Source organism: Scylla paramamosain, chromosome 48 (genome assembly GCF_035594125.1).
Source record: "Scylla paramamosain isolate STU-SP2022 chromosome 48, ASM3559412v1, whole genome shotgun sequence".
Classification (NCBI taxonomy): domain Eukaryota; kingdom Metazoa; phylum Arthropoda; class Malacostraca; order Decapoda; family Portunidae; genus Scylla; species Scylla paramamosain.
In genome coordinates, this window is record NC_087198.1 from 758599 (window position 1) to 778171 (window position 19573).

The following is a 19573-nucleotide window of genomic DNA, read 5'->3' on the forward strand; positions in this document are numbered from 1 at the left end:
ATTTCTGTGTTGAGTTACAAGTTTACTACAAGTGGTGGCAGGTTTGTCACGTTCTCGTAAGTGGATGCACGGGTGTGAGTGTGGCGGTGGTGGTGGTGGTGGTGGTGGTGGTGGTGAGAGCCGTGCATTCCCCAGGGAAGGGGAACGCCCGCCACGTGCAAGTGTGGCGAGGAGCTTCACCACAAACACTGTATTCTCTGTACCACACATGGCTGATTCCCTCATTAAAAGCTGTAGTACAACCACTTGTTTGTATCTCCTTCAGGTATGCTCACACCACGCCTGCCTTCACTCACTACTCGGCGACTGTGTGTGTGTGTGTGTGTGTGTGTGTGTGTGTGTGTGTGTGTGTGTGTACGCTGATGTAGTGAGCCACGTGCACACCACTGACTCGTGCACTCGTCAGGTCTTGTCTCACCACGTGCACACAAGAACCTTCGGTGCACGCTGCATGTCAACTGAGACTATCTTCCAAACGACCATTTTAACTATCTAGCAAGTGAGGCACAATAGTCACACACGGAGGAAACATGGAGGAAACACAGACGCACCTACACACCCAATAGCAAACACGGAGGTAAAACACAAACGGAGACACGGAGGAAAAACAAACAATTTCTACCAAACATCCAGACATCCCAAGCACTGCTAAACCGTAAAACACTAAAACAAAATACTCTTCACATTTTTATCAGTATATAATTAATACAACTCAAATTATTATTATTATTATTATTATTATTATTATTATTATTATTATCATTATTATTATTATTATTCTCGTTGTTAATCTTAAAAGAACGTTGGCTGAATGAAAGGTTCCTGAGCCGTGATTGGCCAACCAGCAGCCAATAACGAGGCAGCATTATTCTGCCACGTGCGTAAATAAACAAAGAGATGAATCACAACAATTAATAAATACACAAACAAATAACTCAATAATTAAATAAATAAATAAACAGATAAACAAACTAAATACAAACACAACAACAGCAAAATAAACAATAAGAACAAGAAGAAAAATTTCTTTACATTTTAATAATAAAAATGATAACAACAACAACAATAACAACAACAACAACAATAACAACAACAAAAACAACAATGATAATAATAATAATAATAATAATAATAATAATAATAACAACAACAACAACAACAACAACAACATAAGCATTTTTTTTCTAATTATGCAAAACAATTCAACAAATAAACAAAAAATAAATTAAACAAATAAAAATGCAAAATAAAAAAATATATATTGTTTTTTTTTTATATATATAAACGCTCCCTCTCTCTTTCCCTCTCCCTCTCTCGTTCACCAAGACCAAGATCAAGATTCCCTCTCCCCTAGCAGCAGCGGTTGACGAGACGAATGATAATGAATGCTAAAGTGAAGAGTGAAAGGAGCGTGATTCAATCTTTAAGGGAGAAAGGTATGGAAGGTGGCCGTGAATGGTACAAGTTCATGAGAGGTGAGAATATGTCAGGCAGTGTTGGTGTGTGGAGAGTCTAAAAGTGTATGGTGTAGTTATTAACAGAGAAGGATGGAATCAGGGAGGCACATCAAAGGGTTCTGGGAAGAAGTAGGTGGGGTAGGTGAGATGTTTAGTGTGAGAGAAGAATGTGTAACACAGGAAAGGAAGAATGCAGATGAACTGGATGAAAGAATCAGTAGGGATGAAGTGGAGAGGTGTGTGAGAAGGCAGAAGAATGGCAAGGCAGCAGGTCCAGATGATATACCCTATGAGTTCTACAAGAATGGTGGGGAGGTAGTGATAGACAGAATGACTGAGTTATTCAACCGAGTGTGGGATGAAGAGAGAGTGCCAAGAAAGTGGAATGAGAGCCGAGTGTGTCTGTTGCATAAGGGAGGATTTAAGAGTAAGAATGAGCTGAAGAACTACAGGCCAATTGCATTAGTGAATACAATAGGTAAAGTTTTCAGTGCAGTGTTGAATGAGAGACTGTGTAAATGGATTGAGAGAGCTGGAGTGCTGGGTGAAAGAACAGAATGGTTTCTCGTAGGGACCAGGAGAGCCGAGGACAATATGTTTGTGGTGAATGAAATGATTGAGAAGAAAAAGAAGGATGGGGGTAAACTGTGCCTAGGCTTTTTGGATATAGAGAAAGCTTATGATAGAGTGAGCAGAGAAATGCTAGGTAGAGTCTTAGAAAAGATTGGATTGAGTGCAAAGATAGTTAACGTAGTGCAAAGTATGTATGTGGACACAAGAGCTAGATACAGGCTAGGAGACATAGAAACAGACTGGGTGAAGAGTGAGAGAGGAGTTAGGCAGGGCTGTATATTGTCACCAACCCTTTTTAGCCTGTATACAGAGGAGCTAGCAGCCAGGATGAGAAGAATGAATGTAGGGGTAAGTGTGGGGAATGATAAAGTATGTGTGCTCCTTTATGCAGATGACGTAGTTGTTATGAGTGAATCGGCAGATGAGGCTTCAAAGTTTGTTGGATGTAGTGGATGGCTATGGTAAAGACTTTGGAGTAAGGTTTAGCAGTGAGAAAAGCAAAGTAATGATTGTGAATAGGTCAGAGGATGAAAGTAATGTGGTACTGGAGACTTGGAGAGAATGAGTTGAGACAGGTGCAAGACTACAAGTACTTAGGGATGTGGATGAGTCCCAGTGGGTGTGCAAAGGCAAAGAATGAAAAGATAAGTATGGTAAACCAGTGGGCAGGTCGACTGGGAAGCGCGGCAAGGAATGAGAGCAAGTAAGTATGATGTGTTGAGAGAAGTGTGGAAGAGTGTGGCTGTGCCATGCATAATGTATGGTATGGATGTGATTGCATGGAATGAAAGTGAAATTGATAAGTTAGAAGTGGGCCAGAATAGAGTAGCAAGGATGGCACTGAGTGCACCGAGGTGCACAGCAGTTGAAGCCTTGAGAGGTGACATGGGCTGGAGCACCTTCAGAGAAAGACTGACAAAAGCCACACTTAGGTACAAGATTAGGCTTGAGAGAATGGATGATGCAAAGAATAGCAAGGAAGGTGTACCTGTGGAATGAAAGTGGAAGCAAATGGAGGAAGAGATGCATGAGAATGACAGACAGGAATGGATTGCAAGTTGTGTGGGCGATAAGAATGGCTGGTAGGAATCAAAATGAGCGTGAATGGGTGGTAACAAGAGGAGGCAGAGTGGGAGCCGAATGGGATGTGAGAAAATGGAAGAATGAGATAGACAAAGAAGTGAAATGTGTGGGACTGAATGAATGGAAGAATGAGATGGAAAGAAAGAAGACCCTGGAATGGTACAAGGAGGAAAGAGGCCCCGAGGTATGAAAGGTGGTATGATGGAAGCCTGGGCGGTGATCTTCTCTTCCGAGCGAGGGCACAGTGTATGGATGTGAATGCACAGAGTTACAGGTGGTCTGAGTCCCGCAGCAAAGTGTGCCAGATGTGTGACATGGGAGAGGATGAGACGGTGGAACATGTGGTGCCTGGAGTGTGTGAAGTATGCCAGAGACAGGAATGAGATGATGCAAGTGATACTGACTGAGTTAGGGCATGATAGGAATGAAAGAGTGGAGAACACAGGAAAGGAATGGATGGTGTTGTTGCTGGGACTGTGTAGAGAGGCGAATGAAAGGATGCATTGAGGCGGTGATGAAAGAGTTTCTGGAGAGAATGTGGCGTGCCAGGTGTATGAACAATTAGGATAGAGGATGCTGTTCGTTTCTCTTTTTTTTTCCCCCTTCTACAGGAGTATCCGATCCAAAGGCCTGGCTCAGGAGTGATCCTGTGCCACCTGTACCATCAAGATCAAGATCAAGATCCTCTCTCTCTCTCTCTCTCTCTCTCTCTCTCTCTCTCTCTCTCTCTCTCTCTCTCCTCTCTCTCTCTCTACAACTGCTACTACTGCTACTAAATAATAATAATAATTAAATAATAAAAAATAATAATAATAATAATAATAATAATAATAATAATAATAACTAATAATAGTGTGTGTGTGTGTGTGTGTGTGTGTGTGTGTGTGTGTGTGCAGGGAAAACTAGAGGTGAGCCAGCACAGTGGGCCTGGCGTGGGGAACAACAACAACAACAACAACAACAACAACAAACAACAACAACAACCAACATCTTTTTCATTGTTCGCTGAGAGGAGGGAGGAGGGAGGAGAGGAGGAGGAGGAGGAGGAGGAGGAGGTAGAAGTACTAGTCATATATTGAGAGTTAGAGGGGACAACACACACACATACACCCACACACACACACACACACACACACACACACACACACACACCTAACCTAACACAACCCTTCCCTTCCCCACACACACACACCTGTCCTACACACCTGCACATACCTGCACTGAGGAACACACAACACCGCGGCCTGCTCGCACGCTCGCCTTCCAACCGCTACTACCACCACCACCACCACCACCAGTCCATCCTCACCCAGGGAGTTGCCCAGCGCTCACCAGACCCACAAGTTCCCTCCCCTCTCACTCACACTCACGAACCCCGACTCTCTCTCTCTCTCTCTCTCTCTCTCTCTCTCTCTCTCTCTCTGAGGTGAGGGTGTTCTGGCCAGGCTCACCTCCAGGGAGCCTCACATATTGAGAGTGGACGCTCAAGAAGACTTTGAAAATAGTCGACGGTTTGTCAGTGGCATAGATTCCAAGTCGATGATGAGAAGCAGGGGCGAGTACTGACGCCACTTGTCCGCCATGTTGGTAATCCTTTGGCTTATTTGAGGGTGTTTGTTGGGTGTTTGTTGGGAGGCTCCATGTTTGTAGGGGTGTTTACTTGTTTGGCTCGCTTCTTGGCTCTTTCATTTGGTTGTAATGGTGAATACTGAATTTTTGTACGTTTGCTGAAAGGCAGACGCCATATTGGTTTGCCACACTGGCTTGCTCCTCCGCCATTTTGCTACCCCTGCTGCACATTTCAGGGATTTATTTATTTATTTATTTGTTTTTTTCAGCGGTAAAAGTTTTGAATGATTTGTTTGTTTTGACAGAGTGGCTTTGCGTGTGTTGTGTGCGTGTCTTGTGTGTGTTGGCCATCTTGTGGTGCGTGTTGTTGTGTTACCCTTTGCACGCCATGTTGCCACTCTCTCCTGCTGATGTAGCGGCTCACACTACAGAGAGAGGAGAGAGGAGAGAGAGAGAGAGAGAGAGAGAGAGAGAGAGAGACGCCATTTCCTGTCTATGTCCGTGTGTCTGATTCTCACTCCATTTGCTCTCTCTCTCTCTCTCTCTCTCTCTCTCTCTCTCTCTCTCTCTCTCTCTCTCTCTCTCTCTCTCCCCAGTGTCACCAGCACCACAAACAGCCCAAAACACCCATTCGCACGCCCATTCACCCCATCACCCCAGTGCCTCACTTACCGAACGACCTGGCCTCAAGGGTCTTGGGGGAGAGGGAGCGGGCGGGGGGCAGGGGCGGATGTCACTGCCTCACTCATAATCCCAGGGGCGCCATCAAACCACTGCCCTGGGGGAGAGCACCCGCAGCCTTCCCCTGGGGGAGATGGGGAGATTAGTGGGGGATGAGATGGGGAGGCTGGGGAAAGAAGGGGTGATGGGGAGGCGAGTGGTGAGGCTGGGAGGGTTAGTTCATGATGGAGATGGGGGAGAGATGGGAGGAGATGGGGAGATTAGACTGGGGAGGTTGGAGGAAGGAAACTGATGGAAAAATGTGTGCTTAGTTGAAGGCGTGGGACGGGGAGAAGATGGGGAGATTAATTTGTGGGTATGGGGAAGTGGGGAGGTTAGGGGAGAGAGGGGAATGGGGAGATGAATGCTGAGTGACGTCTGGAAAGGGACGAGAAATTGGGAGGCTAGTCAGGGGAGATGGGGAGACTAATTTTGGGGAGATTGTGAGTGAGATTGTAAGGGGAGGTTAGTTATCAGGGTTTATGTTGCAGTGGGGAGGGTAGTGTAGTGGTGACAGGATGGGGAGGACATGGGGAGACAAGGTGAGGAGGTTAGCCTTGGGAGGGGACGGGGAGACTAGTTTGACAAGAGACGGACGTGGGGAGATGGGGAGATCAGACTAGTGGGGAGATGGGGAGACTGTGTTCGGCTTTAGTATAATTGGGGAGTTTAATTATGGGTGTCATATACTTTTTGGGGGAGGTTAATTGAGGCAGGGGAAGGGGAGGGTAGTGTGGGGAGTTTGTTAAGGGCAGTGTTTGTTTGTGTTGTTGGGGAGACTACCTGAGAGGATTATGTCAGAGTGGGGAGCTTACTGAGCAGGGGACCACTGGGGAGAATACACACACTGCAATGCAATACATCGTTACATTATACAATAAATAAATAAATAAATAAATAAATGGGTAGATAATTTGTTTGGGGAGAGAGAGAGAGAGAGAGAGAGAGAGAGAGAGAGAGAGAGAGGTACAAAATAACAGCGCTGTACTGATGATGACGATGATTATGATAAGAATGAGAAGAATTACAACATAATTATGATAATGAAAGAAAATTCTCTCTCTCTCTCTCTCTCTCTCTCCTCTCTCTCTCTCTCTCTCTCTCTCTCTCTCTCTCTCTCTCTCTCTCTCTCTCTCTCATAAAAGATGGCATTATTTTCTCTCTCTTTCCTTGTTGTCCTCCTCCTCCTCCTCCTCCTGCTCCTGCTCCTGCTCCTCCTCCTCCTCCTCCTACTCCGACTGAACAGTCCGAGGTCAGCTCCCTGAGTTCTGTGGCAGGGCTCGTAGGACACGTAATTAGAGCTTGGACCACACAGGGCGGTTGTAACCGAGCGGTTGCAACCGCTCGGTTACATTTTCAATGATAGCCTATGGAATCGTGCATTACTATGGCAACCTTGGGCTTTGCCTGATGAATCACGTTAGGTAATACCACTCAGGTCACTGCAGTACTGCTGAGGTAGACGTTATGGAGCGGGATCAATCATTTTGATACGGATTTATTTATCAATGAGATAGAAAAACGCCCATCAATATGGGACATGAAGTCTCCCCACTACAAGGACAGGGTGATGAAGAAAAAACACTGGGAAGAGGTCGCTGACATTTTCTGTCCTGACGGAGAAATCAAGGAAAAACAGGGTACAGGGTGGTACAGGGTGGTAAACAAGCCGTGCGTAAGTCTATCATGTAGAATCCGATGAATCCAATGTTGTCTTTGCCTCTGCTTGCGCCGTTTCAAGCGGCGATGTAGCAACCAAACGCATGCTACTTCCTCCACATCCATCGTGACACTGCCAAGTAAAAATTCAGGTGAAAAAAATAACAGTGGGTCAACCGCCGCGGTTCCGCTGCGGTACAAAACGCCTTGTGTGGACAATGCCAGCGTGAAACGCTCGCTAGCCGCCGCGGATGCAACCGCCCTGTGTGTCCAAGCCCTAAGCGTCTATGCCTGCCTGCTGGACGCTTACACGACATCACGGCACCATGTGACCTACTAGTTGTAGTAGTAGTAGTAGTAGTAGTAGTAGTAGTAGTAGTAGTAGTAGTAGTAGTAGTGGTAGTAGTAGTGGTATTAGTAGTAGTAGTGGTAGTAGTAGTAGCAGTAGTAGTAGTAGTAGTAGTGGTGGTGGTAGTAGTAGTAGTAGTAGTTTTAGTAGTAGTGGTAGTAGTAGTTATTATCTTTGCTTTCACTCTCCCCTCTCCCCTCTATCTTTCACATCCTGTTGCTACCCTTTTTTAAGCTCCCCTTTCTCTCTCTCTCTCTCTCTCCTCTCTCTCTCTCTCTCTCTCTATATATATATATATATATATATATATATATATATATATATATATATATATATATATAATATATTGACTGGAAAGATCAAATTCTCTGAGAGAGAGAGAGAGAGAGAGAGAAGGAGAGAGAGAGAGAGAGAGAGAGAGAGAGAGAGAGAGAGAGAGAGAGAGAGAGAGAGAGAGAGAGAGAGAGAGAGAGAGAGTTAAAAAGGTTTGCAAAAAATAAAGTAATAGAAAGCTCCATCTCTTTCATTGTTCGCTGACCAGGAGGAGTTGGAGGAGGAGGAGGAGGAGGTAGAAGTACTAGTTATGTATTGAGTTAGAGTGGACAACATGACACACACACCACACACACACACACACACACACACACACACACACACATACATTATTATTATTTACAACAAAAAATAATACTTATTTATATATAATTACCAATTCATAATAATAATAATAATAATAATAATAACAATAATAATAATAATAATAACAGTCCCTCTCTCACTCTCTCTCTCTCTCTCTCTCTCTCTCTCTCTCTCTCCTCTCTCTCTCTCTCTAGTGGCCTCATCATTATGGAGATGTTTTTGTGTGTGTGTCATAAATCTATTAACCGTGGTGTTCCTCAGGGTTCTGTCCTGTCACCCACTCTCTTCTTATTATTCATTAATGATCTTCTAAACCAAACTTCTTGTCCTATCCACTCCTATGCTGATGATACCATCCTGCACTTTTCCACGTCTTTTCATAGACGTCCAACCCTTCAGGAGGTAAACATATCACGCAGGGAAGCCACAGAACGCCTGACTTCTGATCTTTCTAAAATTTCTGATTGGGGCAGAGCAAACTTGGTATTGTTCAATGCCTCAAAAACTCAATTCCTCCATCTATCAACTCGACACAATCTTCCAGACAACTATCCCCTCTTCTTCAGTGACACTCAACTGTCCCCCTCTTCTACACTGAACATCCTCGGTCTGTCGTTTACTTATAATCTGAACTGGAAACTTCACATCTCATCTCTAACTAAAACAGCTTCTATGAAGTTAGGTGTTCTGAGACGTCTCCGCCAGTTTTTCTCACCCCCCCAGCTACTAACTCTGTACAAGGGCCTTATCCGTCCATGTGTGGAGTATGCTTCACATGTCTGGGGGGGTTCTACTCATACTGCTCTTCTAGACAGGGTGGAATCAAAAAGCTTTCGTCTCATCAACTCCTCTCCTCTAACTGAGTGTCTTCAGCCCCTCTCTCACCGCCGCAATGTTGCATATCTAGCTGTCTTCTACCGCTATTTTCATGCCAACTGCTCTTCTGATCTTGCTAACTGCATGCCTCCCCTCCTCCCGCGGCCTCGCTGCACAACACTTTCTTCTTTCTCTCACCCCTATTCTGTCCACCTCTCTAACGCAAGAGTTAACCAGTATTCTCAATCATTCATCCCTTTCTCTGGTAAACTCTGGAACTCCCTGCCTGCTTCTGTATTTCCACCTTCCTATGACTTCAATTCCTTCAAGAGGGAGGTTTCAACACATTTATTCAGCAATTTTTGACCACTGCTTTGACCCTTTTATGGGACTGCCATTTCAGTGGGCATTTTTTTTTTTATTAGATTTTTGTTGCCCTTGGCCAGTATCCTTCCTACATAAAAAAAAAAAAAAATGTTGAGAGGTGGGAGAGGGGAGAGGGGAGGAGGGGGGATGAGGGGAGGGGGCACAAAGGGAGCATTATGTTAGTCTTGTACACTTTCTTCTTCCCTTTCCTCTCCTTCTGGCATTTTATTTGCCAGCACACACACACACACACACACACACACACACACACACACACACACACACACAGGAGCATTACCACCACCATAACTACCATTATAAATACTACTTCTACTACCACTCTCTCTCTCTCTCTCTCACACACACACACACACACACACACACACACACACCACTTAACCTAACACAACCCTTCCCTTCCCCACACCACACACCTGTCCTACACACCTGCACATACCTGCACTGAGGAACACACAACACCGCGCCTGCTCGCACGCTCGCCTTCCAACCGCTACTACCACCACCAGCACCACCACCAGTCCATCCTCACCCAGGGAGTTGCCAGCGCTCAGCAGACCCACAAGTTCCCTCCCCTCTCACCCACCAAGGCCACCTGTCCAGGCAGGAGTGGGATCAACAAGACGACCATCTGGAAACTCCTGACGACTTGAAGGAGGCGGAGGTGAGGGTGGTGTAAAGCCTGGGAAGGAGGAGGTCCCTACCCGCCCAGACAGCTGCTGCCGTGCCATCTCCCTTCTGCAAGTCCCGGGAAAGATCTTTGAGAGCATCGTCACGAGCAGACTCCGGAGCCGCCTGGATGGAAACAAGCTCCACAAGGCCGCGGGGCAGTATGGATTCAGGACACAACCAGGACGAACACTGCTAAAAGTTCACAGTCGTCCCCTCGCCACCAGAACCCCAGACCCTCTCCTGGTTGAGGGCGAGCCAGTGGAATTCTCCCCAGGTGGCTGGCTGGCTCCCTACTCGGCCTACGAATATCCACCAGGGGACACACTACACACATCACAGCAAGAGTGGCGCAGCAGCAGCAGCAGGCCCGATCCACTCTGGCCACTCTCTACCGATTCAGGGGGGCCCTGGACGAGGGAATCAAGCTCCGCCTTGTGAAGAAGACACTGGTGATCCCGGTACTGCGATATACCCACTCACGCCTTGACAGAAGAAGAGCCATAAGCAGACTCCAGAAGGTGCAGAATGCTGCGCCTCGCTGGTGTATAATAATAATAATAACAACACTGGCCGCCGCCGCTCACACACACACACGACAACTGAAGGTCTCCGTCACCAAGCGCCCGCCCCTCCCCTACTTCCTGCCTGCCCTCCCCGAGAGGCTCCATGCCATGATGGCTGTGGCGGCGGTCTGGCAACGCCTCCAGGAAGAGGGAGATGAACAGTACCAAAAATTACAAACACTAAACAGGGAGGCGCCACCAGCGAGCCAGCATGCCTGCTTCCCCACCAGGAGTCTCTTCACTATAGAGAGGCGCGGCGCTCCTCCTCCTCCTCCTCCTCCTCCTCCACCTCCATGTAAGAGTAAACAACATGTAAAATACTTGTAAATTAAACTTAATTACAGACGTAAATAAACAATACTAAATCCACCACCACTACAACACAATGTAAAATAAATCAAGAAATAGCAAAAATTGAATGTTATCAAAATGTTAATATTTAAGGCGCAAACTTCTAGCACAAACGTGTACAGCAATGGTAATTGCCAAAATAAACACCTAATGACCGCCAATACATGTTAACAATGGCTCACTGCTCCGCCCACTCACTTCTACTACTACTTCTACTACTTACAATTTACTCTACACTAAAATTGTATGCAACTTTATCAAATAAACTCAAACTCAACACTCACGCAAACCCTCCCTCCACCCCCCACCCCCCACCCCCCACCCACACCACTGCCTTCACTCTTCCCATCTCCCTCTCTCTCTCTCTCTCTCTCTCTCTCTCTCTCTCTCTCTCTCTCTCTCTCTCTCTCTCTCTCTCTCTAATCTGAGAAATAATTGCTTCCGCTTTACGGTGATATACTGAGTGTAGTAGTAGTAGTAATAGTAGCAGTAGTAGTAGTGGTAGTAGTAGTAGTAGCAGTACCACCACTAAACACACAAACACGCACACACACAAACGAGAGAGAGAGAGAGAGAGAGAGAGAGAGAGAGAGAGAGAGAGAGAGAGAGAGAGAGAGAGAGAGAGAGAGAGAGAAAAGAAAAATCAAATAAACAAACAAACAAACAAACAAACAAACAAACAAACACACACACACACACACACACACACACACACACACAGATAGGAAAAAGAGAGAGAAAAAGGAGGAGATTTCTACTACTACTACCACTAATACTATTACTACTACTACTACTACTATACTACTATCAGCGAAATAGTTTTTTTTTTTTGGTAACTTTCACGGCTCCTTGTAGGCTGATAGTCCGAGAGCCACCTGATAGTCAGAATAGTCAGCGCACGTGAACATGTAAGACTATCGCCAGCAGTAAAGGGTTTGAGAAAAACTATGATAGTAATAATACACATTTTCTTTTTAACGCAACCATAGAAAACGCAAGATACATCCTCAATATTTCAAGGGTAACAAAGGTAAAATGTCCAGGCTCACTAATCAGGGTAAGGCTGCGGCAGGTAACGATGCAAACTTGAATAAAAAATACGTTTGAGAAATAGACAGGAGGGAAGTGGTTCTCAGATAGAGTGGTGGATGAACAGGTGGACTCCGTAATGTGGCTGTGGGTGCTGAGTCACTAGGGAGCTTTAAAAGATTAGACAGAATGGTGTGCCTTATATAGGGAGTGCCACGTGAAGGTCTGAGGGCGAGTGGAAACACCGCTGTGCCCCGCCACACTGCCAGCTACCTACATCCTGCCAGTGACGTCTGTGCTTGTCCTGCACAACAGGGAGAATTCCACCTGGGAACCCTCCCAAGCCCTGTGTACCGGGGACTCCGTGGTGGTGGTGGTGGTGGTGTTGGTGTTGTTGAGTCCCGCCCAGGCATCTTTTCTCTCCACTGTATTTCTCTTTTCGCCCTTAGTGTCCTCCTCACTGGTGAAGGTGAACCCCGCGGGCAGTGCCTCAAGGGGGGCCCTTAGAAGGGCAGCTGCCTTAATTAAGCCAGTGAGGAAGGTTCCAGCAAAAACGTTGGATAGGGTCAGGTCGTACCTCATGCAGGGCAGTTGCGTGGGCTTTTAGAGGCTGCTGGACTGCTGAACTGAGGTACATAGGTAGGCTCCTTCCATTTTTCTGTCCTTTAGTTGTGTTGTGTGTCGGGCCTCGGCCCCTTGTAGGTTATATTATTGTATTGACATGTAACAAGGATGGCACGAGTGAAGATCAAAACGCACAATGCCAACGAACCTAGAAGAAAGACAACTCTCCTGAAAATACTCAGCAACACTGACATATACCCAACCAACATCATTCCAACTCAACATGGATATGTTGTTGTTGTTGTTGTTGTTGTTGTTGTTGTTGTCATCTCTTCACACGAACAACAAGAGAAAATATTTCAAGACCCTATCAAGAATGAATTTCAACAACAACATGAATTCACCCCAGTGACCCCGCCAGAATTGAAGGCTAAGAGGACTGTCACAGATAGCCTTCAATGTAAACTCACACATACACGCAAACTCTGAGGAAGACGCCACCAGTGAGCTGTATGTGCCCACAACACCTACCTACCTGGAAAACAAAATTGACAATGTATATTCAAATTCCCAGACTCTAAGACGATCAAAATAACATTCACACACTGAACATGGACTCAAACTCTTTTCCATGAAGATCCCTCACTACCAGACCCAGCAAGAGAAGTTTTGCCACATACAAACATGCTTCAGATGCTATATATATCAGGTCGAGTCCCACATCACTAAGGATTGCCCAAAGAACTAACACCACAAAACATGTTCACAGTGGCCGAGGAAGGCCACACTTGCAAGAACTGTAGCAAAGAGAGCAAAAATGGCATCAATTGCAGAGAAAATCACAGAACTCTGTCAATGAAATGCAGATATAACAGGAAAGAAGCAATTAAGAAGAAAGGAGAAGAAGAGAAGGGAAAAGTAACCTACTCCCAAGTAGCGAAAACCAACACCAAGTCAACTATGAACACCACCACCTTCACACAGATCAGCAAAGATGAACACCTCAACATTTATTCTTGTATGATTCACGCTCATCTGATGAACGTGACTGAACCCGGCAGTTATGCAAATGAACTGATCGCTACTTTGAAAGCAAACAGCCTGCCACAAATCAACCTACCAAACACCCCCAACTCCACCTAACTCCACCTCGCTATTCTTGCTCAAGGCGGAAAACTGCTTGACACGATGACACAAGACCCATCTACCGATACACACAAAGAACACCAAATTACAACAACAACAACAACAACAACAACAACAACAACAACAACAACAAACTGACAAACAAAAGACACAACAAAACACAAAGAAAGAACTACACTGCAAAGACACACAACTTGAAGCAAAATCCACAGACAACTTAGCCAGCGAGTCACACCAATACAAGACGGGACCTACACATTCACATACAATGAACAGCAAATTACTTCATCTAATAGAAAATGGGGAAATTAAAATGCATGACTACTTTATTATACTACACCACAGTATATTTAGGAAAAGAAGATCAGGACAAATAAAAGAAAGATCACCATCACACACACACACACACACACACACACACACACACAACATGGCCCTTCGTATCCTAACAATAATACAACACAATTTACTACACTGGTTTAATAGAAGGATTTCACTATCTAACACACACAGAATCATTGACGCTGATGTAATATTTATAAACGGTCACTTCACACCAAAACACACCAATTAAAGTCCCAGGATACAACCTACACACAACAATTACAATATAAATTTCTTGATGTGTTTTTTTTATCTGATTTAATTGCAATAGAAGTCATGTGACCACAACTGGCAAAATTATTATATCCACACTATATGAACACCCTTGAAGAAACTATATATCAAATTCCCGGCTTCACCAAACTATTGAGACGCAACAGGCCAGTGTACATGCTAGCCCATCTCAGTGCAAACCACCCCACTTTGCGATACACTCACACCACTTTGCGATACACTCACAGCAACACGATAGGAAGACAGCCCAACACACTCATACACAACAGGCTCATTCAACACACAGGGCCACAATTTCCTACACATTACACACGCAGAAGAGGCACAACACCTGACATACTATTAACCACAGAACGTACCACAACACATACAACAGCAGGACCCCTCACCACCAGCGACCACATACCAGTTATATTTACGATGTCTACCGCACCCATATTAATGCCATCACCTACCACACCACATTACAGTAAAGCAACCAGAAACATTCAAAACACACGTCACCAACACACTACACGGTAACACACTAGACAATGAAACACTTCAACTATAAACACTGCAACTGACTACTGGCATCAAGCAATACAGAACGCAACACACCAATCAATCCCAATTTCACTATATAAATGCCTTCTACCACATTTTTTATTAATTTATTTATTTTTTAGGTGTTGTGTGTTTAGGTTAGGTTTGTTGTAGTATCCCAACTTCACTATATAAATGTCTACCCTCACACAAACATAATGACACAGGAAAACCTCTCAAGACACTCTTCACTGAATTGCAAACGTATAAAAGTGTTCATGGCTGGACTTTTAACAATTACAGATATTATAAACAAATAAATAAAGTCTCCAGTACCTACAAATAATAGAGAAAAAGAACCTCACTACATATTAAACAAAAAACACATCAAATTAGACACAAACGGGATAAGGAAAGAGTACACAGGGAATATTGGAGAGAAATATTTAATGGAGACCTACAAAACATCCAAGATAATATACAAAGAACAATCCCCTATACTAATTGTAACACAGGCATACTCAGCACACACCCCACACACATGATGGTAGCCTGCCACACATCCTATCACACCTGGCACACATCCTATCACACCTGGCACACATCCTATCACACCTGGCACACATCCTATCACACCTGGCACACATCCTATCACACCTGGCACACATCCTATCACACCTGGCACACATCCTATCACACCTGGCACACATCCTATCACACCTGGCACACATCCTATCACACCTGGCACACATCCTATCACACCTGGCACACATCCTATCACACCTGGCACACATCCTATCACACCTGGCACACATCCTATCACACCTGGCACACATCCTATCACACCTGGCACACATCCTATCACACCTGGCACACATCCTATCACACCTGGCACACATCCTATCACACCTGGCACACTCACAGACACATACAACAGCGCCATCTCTGCAGGATATTTCCCAGATAGGTTTTAAAAATGTCATTATCAGACTCGTACCTAAACCCGACATATCTCCACAACAACGTCAAAAGTACACACCAATTTCGCCGCTAGAAGTACCAGGGAAAATATTACAAAGAATAATTAATACCAGACTGAACACTCACCTTGAGATCAACAATTTATACAACACCAACCAGTTTGCATTTCGCAATAGCAGGGGCACCACACATGCATTAGCAATCATCACTGTGCAAATAGCGCAATATGAATCAGATCAAGTTTGGCATCATGGGTTTAAACACAAATTACTTCACTTGCATCTACCAATAACGATCGAAAAAGTTTGATGTGATTTCCTAACAGACCGCACAGCATCCATTAAAATAAATCACCATACCGGACCAAGATTTAACCTGAAATGCGGAGTACCACAAGGTAGTGTCCTGTCACCAACACTCTTCACAATTTCCACCAATGATATACAACAGCCTCAACAAAACCTCGACATCAGTTTCGCAGACGATATAACACAAGTGATTGGCTGCCCAGGGAGATCTAGGAACATGCTAAACATCAAAACTGACCGAGCAATAAAGGCACTTAATGAATATGAAAAAAAAAAAATGCAAAATAAAAAAAACCGTTCATAAATTCACACCTCTCCATCTCGCAGCCAAACGAGATGAGGAAGAAATAGAATTAAAACATAAGGGCAAATGCTTAGGATTAACCATAACCACGTCTGGCTATTACAAGCACATTCACCAACGTAAAAACAACAGCAGACTCAGCACTAAATAAATGATACAAGCTATACAATATGCCAGAAAACATTGAAATACACTTACTTAAAACACTAATCCTTCCCATTCTTGATCATCCACCTATCCCAATACACACTATGAGTAGAAGCCAAAGACCAAAAACTTCACAAAATACGAAATAAAGCCTTAAGAACCAGAACAACACCTCTCTTTATCAAGTTACTAATTAAACTCCTAATGGAAAATATTTCAACCACCATAGACCCTAAATAAGTAGGCTGTTACAAAGATACCAGTTTATTTATGGACTACAGCAGTGAAGCCTCGCCTACGTGTTTTCTCATCAAGTTAGCAGTACGGTTATGAAGTCAGTCAGGAATACCAGCAGGGTGCAGGATGTCACTCAACCTGACCTGCACGTTGATGTTTCATGCTTGTGCTGTGGTGATGCTAATGAGGTGTTGTGTGTGTGTGTGTGTGTGTGTGTGTGTCATGGCGGTCATGTAAACAGCTGCTGGAATACGTCCGTGGTTTTGGCACAGTATCTCCTCAAGAAACCAACTCTGGAGCACCCTGCGCTTACCCCAAGTCTATGAAAGGAGTAAGAATACGCTGTTTGATTTTGTGATGGTGAAGGGTTTTTGGACTTAGTTAAAATTAGCCTGTAAGACCACGACCACTCAGGCTAACCCCTCCATCTCGCCAGCGCCTTGAGTTTGCGCATGCGCACTAGAAGCGCTGTGACGTCAGCAGCTGCCATGGCAACGAAGACGCCGGTAGTCATCAACTCTGCTGTGACTTCGGAATATTCTCTGCTCTAATTTATAACCCTGCACGAGCGTACGGTCCTGCCACCTCATTAGCAGTACTGCAATCTGTTGAGCAAGTTAACTGTTATGATGGCAAGCAATCAGCAAAAACAGCCAGGTGACGGAAGGGCGTTACAACGCGGCCAGCTAGCTAGGAAGAATAAGGAAGAACTAATAGACATGCTACTGGCATCTGGTGGAGACGGTACTGCACTAGTCAGCATTAATAAAAGGATGGATGACTTAGTGAATGCAGTGGACACCCTCAAGGACATAATAACGTCCCAGAATAATGTGGCACAGAAGAATTATGAGGAACTAAAGGTACGACTCAATAAGCAGGAGGAGATCATTGCTAAGCAGCAGCAGTACCTGGAGTACCTTGACAGGAAGGAGCGCGAAGGCAATGTAGTCATTTTGGGCGTACCTGATCAACAAGAGTCTCTGGACGGCGCAACTACCGACGAGGACAAGCTGAACAAGATTTGGACAGCAGTAGGGATAACTGGCGTGGCAGGAGCGCATCGTAGGCTGGGTGGGGGTCAGGCCAGTGGTGGTGCGCCACCACGAGCCCGCCCCATCCTGTTAACGCTCGCTGACAAAAGCCAACGCGCCACCATCCTGAGCAACGCAAGTCGATTGAAAACCTCCGGTGATTGCTTCAATCAAATCTACATAAAAAAGGATGTTCATCCAAGTGTTAGGAAAGAGTGGCGTAGGTTGCGCGAAGTAGAAGCCGCAGAAAAGGCAAAACCAGAAAATGTAGGCTGTGTCATACGCCTGGATACGCGTGAGCGTAAAGTATATAAAGATAATACAGTTATTGATATCTGGAATGCTCAGTTTTTCTAGATCGACCACAGTGCATCAGTAGTATTAAGATTATGTCATGGAATGTAAATGGTGTGTGTACAAAGCTTGAAAAAGGTAACGTGCACCAGTTGTTATGTGGTTATGATATCATAGCTATTAATGAAGTGAAAACCCAGCTTCCAGTAAATCTAAGTGGTTATAAGTTGTACAGAAGTGATGTAGTTGGCTCTGCTGCTCGTGGAGGCACAGTGGTGTTAGTTAAGAATTGGTTGTCAGAGTCAGTGTTTGGTGTCGACACGAGTAAAGGCGACCAAGTGTGGATGCAGATGCGTAATATTCCTGGTGTATTATTTGGGTTTTGTTATATTCCACCTTCTGATTCACAATATTATTCTTTGAGTGCCTTTTCTTACATAAAAGAGAAATTGTCAGAATTTATGCCTAAAGGACATATCATTATTGGTGACATGAACGCAAGATTTGGCAAAAATGTCAAGGACTTACTGGCGCCACTTAATGTGTCAAATAGCGATGAATTGTCATATCCTTTTGTTGCTGATGATATAAATGTACCGAATGACAATGCCCAGCTTCTCTCAGCAATATGTGTTGAAAGTTCTATGCTTGTTATGAACAATTTGAAAACTGAACAGAAACATTTTCTTGGAAATAAGACATTTCGGAGACGAGATGCGTGGATCTCAGAGGTTGACGTATGCATGGCATCGTGTACTATGATTAGGTACATAGATGATTTTTCTGTAGTACAACGCGTCGACCTGCCATCAGACCACGCCCCCATAACACTCACAGTCTCTGGCACTGGTATGGACCTGGACAATCTTATCGATAGAACACGCCAATTGGGAGACCACGCGGCTCTGTACAGTGTCAGTGTAAAAAAGAACTTGTTTAGAAGACCACTGAAATTCATGAATATTGATAAAGAAGTGTTCAGCAATGTTATTTCCCAAAAAGACCTAAACTTTTTCAATGGAAATGTAGAAATTTCAGAGGTAGAGAGTGGTATTACAAACGCCCTATATTCGTGTGTGCAACAGAGTGTCTGTAGGAATCAGAGAAGTGAACAGGTAGACATGCAGCTTGGTAGGTGGGAAAGGTTGCTGAGTGACAGAGACGACAGTAGAGTTTGGAAAGCTATAAATTGGAAGGGCGAGTATGCAAGTGAAAACAATGGAAATTCGTGTCCTAGCAGTGATGAGTTTAAAGCCTATTTCGAGACCATCTTAAACGCGGATACGGTTAATGATGATGATGTGGAAGTAACTACTGACGTGACAATTCCTGTCTTAGACGAACAAATCTCTGTCGCGGAGGTACAGCAACAGATAAAGAGAATGCATCCTGATAAGTCGTGTGGACCAGATGGGTTGCCACCGGGTGTGTTTAGCTTGTTGCCAGCTCAGTGGGTATTAGCTATAGTAACTCTGTTTAACAACGTTTTCTTGTTTGGTAGTTACCCATGTTCTTGGATTAAGGCAAAAGTATTCACTATTTTTAAGAAGG

At 44.6% G+C, this 19573-nt stretch overlaps 1 protein-coding gene across 7 annotated transcripts in view; it reads right to left on the reverse strand.

Annotated features, from left to right (window-relative positions):
* Positions 1-11027, reverse strand: part of LOC135095212 (uncharacterized) — a 65020-nt gene extending 53993 nt beyond the window's left edge. For 5 of the 7 annotated variants that reach the window (XR_010264136.1, XR_010264137.1, XR_010264135.1 and 2 more), the window contains exon 1: positions 5355-5487. The gene's annotated coding sequence lies outside the window, so the exon portion shown is untranslated. Of the gene's footprint in view, positions 1-5354; positions 5488-9688 lie in introns of those variants that run through there. The other 2 variants (XR_010264134.1, XR_010264133.1) reach the window with 2 other exon arrangements.
* Positions 11028-19573: the final 8546 nt, after the last annotated feature.